Raw genomic sequence first — 14,455 nt, forward strand, 5'->3', positions numbered from 1 at the left:
AACTCATTTGTCTGACAGTAGTGACTTTATTGTTTTGACAATATTGAAATGAAAAATCTTAAAATTGTTCAGAGATGCAGACAGTTGAAAAGCAGTTATTATTTTGGGTTTTTTTCTCTATTTTCTGTTACTCATTTCAAAAAATGCTTCAGTTACACTGTAGAGATACTACAAATTTAGTATTTGAGGGTATTAAAAGCATAGAGGTTGAAGCAGTCAGGACCACATAAAATATCAAATATGCCTATTCATTTGAAATAATTTTAATAAGGCAGATTTGCAGCTTGATCACAATGGAAGTCTGCCTAAGAATAGCTTTAAAATGATTCAGAGAAGAAAAATACGATTCCGTTATAGGATTTAATTATACAAGTAATTTCTGTACTCAGCAGCACATCTGTTTCAACAGAATAAGTTTGATTAAATAAGTTCCGTCCAGCTCTGTATGTTAAACATAGTTTAAGTACTGCAGGTTAAATGCCAGCTGTAATTGCTCTTTACAAGATTGCGTGTCTCTACACTAGAATAGTTTTGCCACCCTGCACATGGTCTTTAAGTACACAGAGCAATCTTATCTTCTTTCCGGTAATGTATGTGAATGAACCACTTAAACTGACTTGTATGCCATTAGTCAAAAAGATAAAAGCAAGGCCTTTTTGTTCATTTGTGCAATACTGATGAAAGCAGTAGAGTGCATCTGTCCTCGTTAGCTGCAAAAGCCATTTCATTCAGGTGAGTTTTATCTTCATCTGATGCCATTTGTTTTGTTCTGAGAAGGAAAAAAGGGTAAATTTTCATGCCATATTGGCTCTTTGGGCAGGGGCAGAGCAAAACAGCATTATATACAACATTTTACTAACAGGTATGAGTTGTATTGTCACATTGACAAGATATGACAGAAGGATATTACAAAGATGCTGATAATATCAAATATTCTGAGACTGATGCCTCTATGCTGTAGCTACACAGTTAACTGTTTTCACTACATTTCACTTTTCCTCTCATGTCCACAAAACTCACTATGGTTTCTCTGATCACCACATGTAAATCGCATTTTAATCCAAGACCAGTTAAGCATTTTGGTAATTACTTGACGTCTGTCCAAACATAGCCTAACTCTGAAGTTAAAATCTCATAAAAATAAGATCTGGAGGTACATTTTTGGTATTTGTAGCTTTTGATACTTGCTTATTTTGACAGAGGCTGGAACGGCAAATGATGAAACACAGAAGATAAAAAGCTGGTTGAACTATTTCAAAGCTTTGAAAGACTTGGGTTGTGTTCAACTTAATTTTTAGTCAGCTGTTCAGGGAGTATCTTGTGTCATTCAGAGCAGTTCCCTTGCATCTACTGTTTCTAGAGTGGTGAGGGTGAGGGGAATATCAGTTTCAAGGGAACTCAGTTCTGCTTCTACATACAGTATGGTTTAAACACCAATAATAAAGTCTGTTTGAAGAGGAGATGAGAAAGCTTATCATGATTTGGGGAAAGGAAGTGTAAATCAATGGAGGTAGTATCTGTGTTTCCATGTTTTGGGCACTCTGAGAGGGAACCATTGGAAGGGAACTGCGTAAAAGTTTTTTAAAAAAGGAATAATCTGATATGATAAGCACATCTATATACTTTAAAACTAGGCTTTCTTCATAGACTGCTGATAAAAATGCCAGCAAAAAACAGTTAGGAACTGTCATGTAATGAGTTTGCATAGAATGTTAAACCATTGAAGATTTTTTCTTAAAAAGCATTCTGATTAAATAATAAGAAAGGGCAAGGATAGAACAGCAGGATATATTTTTTCTTTTCTACCACAGCTTATTCCTCTTCTAGACTGCTTGTACCAAATGCATGCTGTGTTTTATTTTTGCCAAGTCTGACAGCCCAGAAAAGGGATTCACTCCATTTAGCCCTATCTGTTACAAAAGTTTCAATACAAAAGAGACCTTCTCCTCTATGGAGAAGAAGAAATTCCACTTGACTAGTGGGTCTGCTATCATCTATTCCACCTCTTCCAAGTTGTGTTGCCTCCTTAAGTGTTCCTCCATACAACCAAAAGCTGGTTGACAGAACTACTTGAAGTGACATTTCTGTTTGTAACTGAGCAGAAGGCTGAGTTTGTTCCTGTGGGACTCATGGCTGGGTACAGTTCTCACTGCAGTCAGACCTTGACTTCAGCTCCTGGAATTTAATGCAGTCTGAAAGCCTCAAATGTTTTAGATTCATTCAAAAGACTAAAGCCACTTACTTGGCAACATAGCTATGGAAAGAGTCTTCATGAGCTCCATCTCTTGGTCTGTTTTTATCTTTGAACAGATTATCCAACTCAAGGTCTTCATATTCACGGTCTACCTATGCTAGGGTTGCTCTCCCTGGTGAGCAATCATTATTCTGAGCAATCAGATCATTTGATTCCACTTGGAAAGCATCTGTATATTATAACAGCTCCTTTGAACTGGGTTCTGAATGAGTGGCAAGTCTATAAGATAGTGCAAAAAAAGTAGCATATTCACAACTACCTGCTGACAAAAAGTATCATTCCAAGTGTTACAATCTCACAAATGTTTTAAATTTGATTAAATTACTCCTATAGAAACATATTTATTCAATAAAGATTCCAAAGTATTCACAATTCATTCTATTAACCAGATGTAAAGATCAAGACCTGCTGCAAAAGCCACTTTTTAATGAAATAAAATATATGGTATTGGAGGTCTACTATGCGGAAGATTAAAACTTCCAAAAAAAAAAAGGCATAGGCTGTGAAGCTTACTGATACAGGACATTTAATGATCACTATCAGCATTTGAAAGGAACTACATGTAAAATTCAAAATTCTTTCATATATCATAATCTCAGTGAGTTGTTAATACATTCAAAAAACATAATTTCATCAGCATTTTCACCTAAAAGTTAAGAGGAGGGAAAAAAAAGCTATTGTTATACTTTTATTTTGAAATTATTACACACATGAGCACAACAGCAATGGGAGTTGTGTAGGTAGAGGAACACATTTAAGCTGTATATTTTCATTAGTCATCTCACAATAATTAAAATTGTTAACTATCTTTACTAACCACTTGCCTCTGGACTGTATTGTCTCATAGGCTGATAGACGACTGTGTGTCAGTTATGGCAGCCTGTGATAATGTGTACTCTGGTTATTGATTTGAACATTGAGGTTTTAGTCCAAAAGCATTTTGTAAAGAACTTCTGAACCTTTTAGTTCATAAGCAGTTTCGGTTTTATAGAAAAGTGGATTCTATTGGGATCCAAGTCTTAAAAAAATAAGTTTAAGCTTTGATTTGTAATAAAATCTTTAGTTGGAACATGGATTTAGGGGCCCTTGGGCAAGAGTATGGTGATCAACAAACATTTTTGTGAAGTTTCTTAAATATTCCAGTCAGATACTTCCTAATCTGTAATCAAACCCTCATTTACTATTTCAGCATCAACTTCTAAACAAGACCCAGACCTAGACTATTCAGATCAGAAAGCCAGTCACAAGCCTGTTTTTAATTAAACATTTTTTAAACTTATGTATCAAGTTAAAAGAAGGCAACAAAAGTGATATTTAATAACATTATTTTATGTAGACAGTAAACTTTATAATACGCAGTAGAATAGACTGGAATCTGCTGTCAGTTACATCAATATAAATCATGAGTAATGCTAATAAAGTCAATGATTAAATTCTGGACAAAATTTTTTTATAAATTCATTCAGTTCCTGTGTTCAGGCTTCTGTAAATTGCAGGTATTTTCTAATGATTTACTACTGCACAAAGTTTTGTGAGCCATTGCTCCATGAGCTGTAATCTCTGTTTCACCCCTTTCTTAAAGTCACCTACCTTTCTTCTCTAGATTGCTCTGTAGTAGTGACTACAGCTGATGTTTAAACAGATATGCTTGAGGAGTCATAGGTATTAAAAAGCATTATAAGTCTTTGTTCATCTGTTTTTGTTCCTTCTCCTACATCTTAAATATTCTTCTTATTAAACTTCTATTGAATTTTCACTCTAGCTCATTATTTTCATTACATATCCATTAATTATAGTTAAAATAAAATCATTCAAAAGCACTCTAGCAGCTCAGAGTTCTATTTAGTCCCTGTTTTTTCTTCTCCATTAAGACCACCAAGAAATAAAAAAAAAATAGCACAATATAACCAACAAATGGGTAACTGAGGAAGCAGGATTTTTATAGTGCCAATTCTGTGCTGCTTTATTTTGCTTTTGTTCCTTTTCCTTTTGAAGCTTCGCAAGTAATAATGTTTATTTTATCAATATTTCTTGTATATCTCAATTTGTATGCAGATTAATATTTAATCTAAAAAAAATCTAAATACAGTAATGTCTAAACATATATGTATGCATTGGTAGTATAGTTCTACATTTACTGACTGCTCCCTTTCCATATGGCACAGTCTAAGCTTTCTCCTTCACATGACAGAATGAGCTTTGCAGAAAAACTTTGTCTCTGAAGTTCAGACTCACAATAGATCACCACGAGCAGAACAACAGCGCCAGTCTCTCTGCGGCCATTGTATAATTGCTCATATTCATTCACCTAGGTCCAAGGTTAACTTTGCCTGAGGACCTAAATATATTAAGCATTTCTGTGAGGAAAATAAATGGTAACATTACTCCACCTGCCACTTCAGCCATTTTTCCTACGGAGCAATTAGTTCCCTGCATTCCACTTCTTCTTGAAGGAGTTCTGGAGATAAGGTGAAGAAAACTTTTGGCAGGTTAAGCAGCAGAGGGAATTTTAGATGATTTTAATGCAATAGCCTGGCCTGGGTTTGGCCAGGACACAAACTTCAACATCCCTATTCCTGCAGTAGACATCATGGTGGTTTTTTTATTGATTGCAAGTGGGTAATAACTTTTTATTCCTTTTTCTCTGAATGATATCAAGAAAACACGGAACAGCTGAGAGTGGCAGGGGTCTCTGAATATCACCTCATTCAACCTCCCTGATCAGAGCAGGGTCAGCTAGAACAGTTTGCTCAAGGTCATGTCCATTCAGGTTTTGAGTGTCTCCAAGGATGGAGACACCGCAGCCTATCTGGGAAACTTGTTCCTATTCCAGTTAATCACCCCTACAGTAAAAAAATAAAGATACTTTTATGTTTAAATGGAATTGATGTATAAATGGAATTGCCTGTATCTCAGTTTGTGCCCATTGTCTCTTGTCCTGTCATTGGGCACCGCTGAGAGGAGTCTGGCTCTGTCTGCTTACTTCTTCCCATCAGTGCGCATATCAGTTGATCAGAGTGTCGATCAGCTGGGAGGCTCTGATCTATAATAATTATGGCCATACAATGAGTTAATATCAACAATTCTTCCATGACACATGAAAATCTTCATTCAGAGCTGCCCCAAACCTGCTTGGCCACCAAAATTCATAAAATGAAGATGTCACTTACACATACAAAACCTGCCCACTGTGTATTACCATGTAGCAAAATTACTGTCTGCTTGACATGTCCTTCATTTACTGTGTGCCTCATCTGACATCATTGGGACTCATTTGCAGCCATAGAGAAGCCTGTCATTGAACAACAAAGTACTGGATATTAATAGTAAGTGCTCTGACAGTCACTCTTTAAATATCACAAATAAAATTAGTAGATACTGAAAATAGAGAGACATGAATATTTGTGAAGCTATCAGGCATTAAAAACATGGATAAATATTAATGAGGAAATTCTGTCTTTATAGTCATGTGGATATAAAATTTCAAGCCACACATTGACCTATGAAGAACAGGAAAACACTAAACAGTACCCATTAAGTGAGAATCATCAGCTATAGGTAGTAAATGAAGAATAAATCCACTGAAGGGGACGAAGCATTCAAGCTGTGTGTAACATAATACACGAGGGAGTGAATTGAGGCTGCTGAAATTTTGCCTTTACCTAAGTTTGTATAATTTTGTGTTCTTTCAGTTACGTTTCTCTAACATTCAGCAGCTGTGAAAGAAGTCAGAGAAAAGAAAGAGAAGAAAGACATCTCGTATGAGGACTTTAAATTCCAAATACTAATATAGGATTGCTACAGTGTTGCTAGACAGAGACACAGGGAAGCCTGAGACTATTGCGTTGTACCTACCTTCAGGTTAATACCGAAATCTTTGAACTACAGAAGTAGTTGTCCTGTATGCCTAGATATTTCATCTGTCACACTTTGCTGTGCAATTAGTGGAAACACACAGAGTACTTAAATCTAAACATATCATCTTTCAAAAACTTAGAAATGGACATGTTTTTATATTCTTCTGGTCTCCCAGACTGCTTCATTTTCAGTTTTGACAAGTTCGTATTACACTTTTACTCTTCACTCTACTATATTTAAAGACCTGACAGTGTTTCCATTATAAATTCCTATTTTAATGGCTTTATAGCTCACTTGCTATGAAAAAAAAATCAAAGGAGAAAATAAAAAGAAGTGTGTTTCAGAGCAGAAACAAGAAAAAAAATTATTATTTGAGTTTGCAGGTGAAATTTGTATTTTATAGTGCTTTGGTTAGTACATGTTGTGTTATGTTTTTAAATATATTTGCATGTAGCAGAGGTATATATTATATGCTTTCTTCATAATTATGGTGGTAGCTTTCTGAAAGAATTTCAGTTCCATCTAACTGTGGCATATAATGTTTGTTTATACTGAAAACTGTGCACTGTGAAGGCAAAAGAAAGTATATATGTAAAATGGATGGAAAATTACTCTGAACTGTAATTTTCAGTTTTTCTATTAGTCCCTAAGTTGCACCAGGCTCAACTTGTATCTGGCACAAGCTTTTCTGCACCTGTATGATCAGCCACACAGACAGCACAGTAGCTCAGTCTGCTGTCCTTCCACTTTTTGGTGAAAATACCACAATTTTTTTTTTTTCCGTGGTGATAAAGAAAGATCTTCAGAATTAATCCAACTATAGCAGCATTAAGCAGCATATTAAGCAGTTTGAAGATTTTACTTAGTGTCCCCAGTTAAATATCCAAATAAAATGGCCACACATGAGTTTCAATTACATTAACAAATAGCATTTCCCACAGGCTACCAAATGAATTCTGTGGTTATATTCAAGGAAATTGTTATCTAGAAGATCCTAAATGACTTCTCTGAATGGAAACATCCCAGTCTTTCTTCACAGGAATGGTATTCAGGACAATACTTTCTATTATTTCTCCTTAATAGAAGTACTTCATATATATACTATATAGCTGTATATACTGCTATACAGCTATTTAGGCACTCACTGACTCTTTTTAGGGAAATAACACTTGATTTATGTTTCGATAACAGTGCATTGAAATATACATTATTTTAGAAAAACATTCTCTTCTTCACTTGTTGGGTTGATGTTTGAAGAAGTGTTGTTCCACCATATCTTACCAATTTTCAATTCAAATAGGATCTAATTGTGTAAAAACAGATATGCAGTTCCCTACAATAACACCCCTGGCCTCTAGCTGCTTTGTCAGCAGAGTGCAAGTCTCACATAATTACTCTGTAGTACCCATCAAGCACACGTGGATGTTTTGGACCTCTTCAGGCACCTACTGACTAGACACTAATACTTAGGAAGCTGAGTCTTACCCTGTATGACCTTACTTTCTGGTATTTCCATGTAATTGCAATTCTTGATTTTTTTCTCAGTTACTGAACTGTAAGTATCCCATATATATATATAGATAGATAGATAGATATAGATAGATAGATATAGATAGATATCCCATAGCCCTACTGAAAAGAAAAAGCTGAAGAGCTCCACACTTTTAAGTTGCTAACAACCACAAGATATTTGATCTACTGTGTATGACTTGAATATCTGCTCACACAACTCAACTAATTATCAGTTGAGCAAACTTCATGAATTCTAACTGTGATTCATTTCTCTGCTGTTGTTATAAATGGCTGCCTGTTTGTGCACCGCACAGGCAGAATATGACAAGTCATCAGTCACCTAAAGGGTTTTCTTTGCTTAAGGCTCTTCAGACTATGACTTTCAGCATAATTTGCCCTTAACAGAAACTTCATCTAAAATTCTTGGGAATTTAAACACTTAACTTCATGCCACCAGCTGATCCCCAGATTCCCAAGTGACACTTTAATGATCAAAAAATAGTGAAGAGAAAAAATGCTGAGGACATTAAGAAAGAGAAACTTCATGACAGAAACTCTTATTTTCCTGAGAGAGTCCCACAAGTCACTTCTTTTCAATTTTTGCATAAATCATGGTCTAATTTAGCTGTGGCAGGTTCATAATGGGAATTAGAGATCTGGTTATAAAGTAGGAAAGGGAAACAATGATAACCTTGACTAAATAGTGAAAACAAATGACAAGACCATCCCCTCACAAAAAAGGATCTTTGTTCAAAAGCAGCACTGTTTTACTAATTGATCGTATTACACAACATAAGTTTGACGACACAATGATTTTGTTTATGCTCCTAAACAACTCTTACTCTTTACTCATGTTCTCTTAGAGAGAACACGATTAAAGAAGCAGTCCAGTATCCATCATGCCTGAAATGTTTCCTTCTTTGTGGACCTTAGGCAAGAGATTTGCTTTTCTGTACCTATGGGTGCAGTCAGGTCTGGTTTCAGTGACAAAGTTAAATTGCTGAAATTTCCTTCCTCGTCTCAGGCCTTTCGCTTTACAATGAAAAGATCTAGGAATCTGATTCAGGTGAAAAATAGCCCCTTTATTTCACCTGGGCTATTTTTTTGCTAGAACATTTCCCTTGTCAGCTGGTCACACAGATGCAGATATGCATGTGCCAGAGCAGCCCAGGAAGGATTGGAGTGACTGGCCATGGACCAAGACAGCTGCTCACAGAAGAGGAGTGTCCAGGACAGCACACAGAGCAAGTCTCATATTTTCACGCCTATATGTGCTGTACACCAGTTAGGGCAGATGATTTACCTACACAAGTAAATTAAAAGCTGGTTGTAATGTTACCTGGGATTGCACTGGGATGCAATCAGCTATGCTGTTAAGCAGTTAGTCCCTGGATGGATTTTAGCCTGCATCAAGTAGCTGTCCCCAAGTAGTCCTTGGGCATCTTAGGAGTTTGTGCATGCCAAAAGCCTTTCCTGCTAGGCTGTCCACGTGCCGCCATCATGTTTTAAAGGCTAACAGCATTTAATAGGATGGAAACAGTTCTGTGATAGCTGGCTTCGATATAGGAAAGGAGTATGCCTATTTATTTCCCTGATAGAGAAATAATCACTGTTGAAGTTGTGCAACACATGAGAGTCTTACCTCAGTCAGAATCTCTGGGCATTATCACTGAATTAGTCACACTGAAATAGTGACAAGATAAATAATAATTACTGTCGTTCAGTGACATGTTACCATATAGCAATAAAATGTTCAGTCTGTAGGTACCAAGTCTATTTCTAAATTAGGAAGAAACAGAATATTAATGAAGAAATTCCGAAGGTATTGTGGGAAATTTTTGAAAGGAACCCAGATTGTTTGGATTGAGAAATCTTGTCAGACTTTAAAATACGAGCATATACTTTGAGTGTATCTTTTAATTTATAGCCTGTAAAGGGGCTATACATAAACTACATTTTAAGTGATGCTCAGTATTTTGTTAGATCTGCTAGTCAGCATCCATGATCTGTGTGCAGACTACAAAGATCTTCTACACATGGGCTGCTGAAATTCATTTTGCACTAGAAAGCCACCTTCCCAGCGAATATTCTTCCTTATCTGTCATAAATCTAAATTAGTTAGGGTGGCTTTTCAACAGAATACCACCTATTGCATCAAGATTTAGTGATCTTTGTAGCTATATTATGAAATGTATTAATAAATTTCAAAATTTAAAGGGAATTTGTGGTGCATTTGGCATCTTCTCTCACATTATATTCTGACATTCTCCATTCTGTCAATCTTGAAAATCCATGGACTGTCAGTATTTATATGCTAATAGCTCCCAGAGAAGAATAAGTCTATGCATATTTTAAAAAAAGTTAGATATGCTTTGCAGAAAATTAAATTGTATACAAAAACTTAAACAAGTGATTTGATATCTAGGAAAAAAGTATGGTGGAAACTAGCAGTCTAATGGGATTAGTAACAAAAAAGAATGACTTTAGGCTAGAAAACAACAAGCTACAATTAATCCACCTAGTAATGATAAAAAAATAACAACTCAAGATCAATGATTTTCAGGCCTCTGTCTAACTCTATGAACAGATTTCAATACATAAATGACCATAAACTTACTATCCAATCAGCAGTCTCAATGATGTATTTCTAAGCAATATATGGCAATGAAACTACATCTTATCCAGCAAAAAAGACACTTTAGGTCAGGACAAGGGATATCTGTCATGTTTGCACTTTTGTATATTTTCAAGTACTGTAGAACATCAGTCTTTGTGGTTGTCGAGGTTCAGGTTTGCTTCACTGTGAAAAAAATAAACATCATACTTCCTCATGAAAATTTTATACCAATTTATCTTTAAGGAAAGCCAAGGTATTCATTTACTTAAGTAGTATGGCAATTAGTATCACAAGTCAGTATCATACTATTACTGATTACGAGTTACATTCCTTGTCTTTAACACTGTCAATCTCATGTTCTCCTTTGGGCAAGGGGTTAATTTAAAAGAACTTTAAATGTTTCTCCTTAATAAATGATAGAGAGGAGGCAGGAATTTAAAAATGTTTATGAAAAACAGCAACATGAATGATCCATCACTGCTTGTAAATTGTAAATCCATTTACCACCACAAAAGAAACTATTTCTAATATGATCTAGTTGTGTATAACACCAATTTTGCCATGGCAAATTACTAGCATCAGTGAAAATCAGACTACTCTGATGTTAGTGAATTCCATGGAAGTAGATTTTCAACATACATATCTGAGATTCCTGTATTTCTCATTTTCTTTTCAGTGGCTGTATACAGCTACAGTCCCTACAAAAAAAAAAAAAAAAAAAAAAAGAAAAAAGGAAGAGGAAAAGGAAGGCAGAAGGAAAAGAATCACAAGTGTAATGCACACAGGAAGGTTAACAATGTACCGAGACTTCTGTTTAGTAGACTAACCTTGAAAAAAGAGAAAACATTCTAGTAAGAGCAAACAATTGAGGCATTTGGTATTTGTAGAAGACTTTTAAAGAGCGCTCCTCAACCTTGCCCTTCCCTTCCACTTTCCTCTTGCTAGATCCTTTTTAAAAATTATTTCTGTATTCTGTTTTTAAACTTTAGCATGTAATAACTTCCAAGTTAATTAATATGCTGGTTTTATCAGTTTTCTAAAAAAAATATTTAGTAAAACTATCACTTCACTGGACCTAATATAATATGCTTTTTTCTTCCCCTGATGCCATAGTCTGTCATCTCTGTACACAGTCACTAATATGCTTTTTGTGTTATGCTCATTGGCTATTATCTCTTTGCCTATGTTCACAGCAGATATAATCAGCCTAAAGCTGGGAAATGTATAATTTAAATTTTACCACAGTGTCATTAAATTAACTGTGCTAAAGCTGTTGAAACATCCTTAAAGGATTAAAAATTTACAGTTTCTAGTTAAAAACTCAGCAAGACCTATGAGAAAAGTGTGTTATTTTCATATGTGTGACTTAAGGTCACAATGCGTAAAATCCCCTCATTACATAGTCTAATATTGTTGGAAAGTGATGATATGGTATTGTACCAATATAATAAGGTGATACAGTATGATAGAAGTATGATTATGTAGGAATCAGAAAATGCACCTTCTGAAGCTGCTAAGTGTTTGATGTAGCTTCCATAAGCCATTCAGCTTTACAAGGTTCTCAAACCGTAGAGCAGAAAGACCTTTCACTTCCCCATTTTTGTTACTTTTGTAGGAATGACCTCTTTCAACATTCTTGGACCTATTCATTACTGATTCTTTGGCAAGAACAACTACCACTATTCAGAGGACTCTCTCTTAGACTTTTGACTGTTTAGTGACTATTTATTAATCTTATTATCATTGTATTTTTGTAATTTTGTATCTTCCCTTTCCTCTTCAAAATTTTCTTTCTGTTCAATATGTACAGAAGCTACATGACCCCAAGAACATCCCCTGGTGTAGTACATTTGTCACTACTAGGCCAAGTGACATATACTTAGTGATAATACATATTTGTTTTTTTAAAGAAACCCTTTCACCCATGGAACATTAACTGTTCATGGGTTTGAGTTTAGAACTGAAAAGTTTTTCTGTAGCTTGGCTGGAAAGTTATCATAATCCAAGAACTAATGAGTCTTTCCTCAAAGTGTCTTGTCTAGTAAAAATCAAAAGACAGCTCTCCCCCCACCAAAAAATGCAAAAATAAGTTCCAGACTAGAAAGAGCCCAAACAAATCTACAAATAATCTCAGCCTATCTTGATAATTCCTCATCCCTCTATCTACAGAAATTAACATCCACAAATTTCTTTGACTTATCGACAATTCTATTTTCCTGATATAGTAACACACAATTTTGAAACACCTTTACTTTCCTATTCTTTTTTTATCAGCAATTTTTTAAACTTTCCTTTCTACACTTCTGATACCTCTTTGCTGTGAATGGATCCTTATAACCTTTATTAACAATGTCAAATCCAAGTCCTTCACAGTCATCAGTCCAAAGCAAAATGTATATCCATGAAGAGCTAGTTAGTAAAGACTTACTATAAACAAAATATCACTTTTTTTTCCATTGATCTTTTCTTTATTTTCCTTTTCTTTCTTCTATTTTGTATTATTCTGTAACATTACAGTGCTCCTGGAAAGCATGACTGTTATAGAATAACTGAGATTGGACAGGATTTCTAGAAACTATCTAGTCCAATGCTCCATTCAAAACAGGACTAACTGCATCATGTTTCTCAGGACATTGTCCAGTCCAGTCCTGAATATGTCCATGGATGGAGATTCTACAACCTCTCTGGTCAACTTGTTCTAGTATTTGGACACCTTCACAGTATTTTTTTTTTCCTTATATTTAGTCGGATATTCTAATTTGCGTCTGTTACCTCTTATTCTATGCATCTTCAAGTCCAGCTCTGTCTTCCTGATACTCTCCAATAGGTGGATATAGACAGAAAAAAAGATCTACCCTTAAACCTTCTTTTCTCAAGGCTGAAACAAAAAACATTTCTCAGCCTCTATTCATATGTCACGTGCTTCCATTCCATGACCATCTCTGTGGCTCTCTTCTGGACTCACTCCAGTATGTCAATGTCCTTCTTGTACTCGGTGCCCCAGATACAATCCCAAAAGGGACGAAGAGAGGGGAAGAATTGCCTCTCTCAACCTGCCAGCTGCATTTTTACTATCAGAAGGTGGTTGACCTTCTTTACTGCAAGGACACATTGCTGATTCATATTCAGCTTAGTGTCAACCAGGACCCCAGGTCCTTTTCTGCAGACCTGGTCATGCTGAGTCTGTGTGCACAGAGCTATTTTTTACAGATTTAGAACTTTACTAAAGATCTCATGGTTTGTCTCAGCCCATTTCTCTATCTGTTGAGGTCCATCTAAATAACAACCTTGCTCTACAGCATATCTATCACCCTCTCAATTTGATATCATCTATGAATCTGCTGAGTACACTCCTTGCCATTGTACAGGCCATTTATAAGACCAGTAAACAGCTCTAGCCCCTCCATAAACCCATGAGGGATACCAGCTAGTAGCCAGCCACCAGCTGAATTTTATATCACTGATTACAGATTTTTGAAACAGACAGTGCAACCAATTCATTCCCCACCACACCTGAAGAAGCCCCTAGTGATGATCACTCACCTTTTCCTCTTTACACAAATGCTTGATCCACGATCAGCCAGCTTTGATGCCTTCTCTGATGAGTCTTCCTCCTCCTCAGCTGCTCTCAGGGCACTATGCCTGTCCTGAAGTTGCAGATCTACAGGTGTAAATAATCCTCAGGTCAAGATCTAGAAAGACTGCTGTTGCCTGAAGTCATGCTTTTCCAGTCTCCCCCATCTTGAGAGTTTCCACCTACTGTTCCTTTGACTGTAGCCTATAGCTGACCCTCTTTTCTTGTTTCACATAGCTTGGGCTTTTGTGTCTTCAGGGTCTCTGAGAAGACCCTGTCAATCTCCTGTCCATCCTCCCTGACGTCTCACAGTCTGCACACCTGCTGCACTAACAACTGCTAGGTCTCTATTAGTGGCACTCCAGCTTGACAGTTACACAGCTGACTCTCAAGCACCAGCTGAAGAGGTGCTCAGGTCACTTCTTGACAGCAGTCAGCTGAAGACAGAAAGCACAGACCGCCTCTAACCTGAAAACAGGTAACAGAAGCCTCCTGTTAGCTGATAGAAGCAAAAGCCTCCAGAAAACAACCCTCACCAGCAATGGTAAGTCACTAGAAGATGCCAGAAAGAGCTCTCAAAAGAAGATGGGAACTGTAGCAATAACAGCTAGTTCCTACTTGCTGTGCTTTGGAAACTGTG

The 14,455-nt window shown here is 36.2% G+C and overlaps 1 protein-coding gene across 3 annotated transcripts in view; it reads left to right on the plus strand.

Annotated features, from left to right (window-relative positions):
* The window catches only part of CNTN5 (contactin 5), a 680,093-nt gene that overhangs the window by 548,356 nt on the left and 117,282 nt on the right, over positions 1-14,455 (plus strand). The window lies entirely within an intron of this gene.

This window comes from Harpia harpyja, chromosome 17 (genome assembly GCF_026419915.1).
Source record: "Harpia harpyja isolate bHarHar1 chromosome 17, bHarHar1 primary haplotype, whole genome shotgun sequence".
NCBI classification, from domain to species: domain Eukaryota; kingdom Metazoa; phylum Chordata; class Aves; order Accipitriformes; family Accipitridae; genus Harpia; species Harpia harpyja.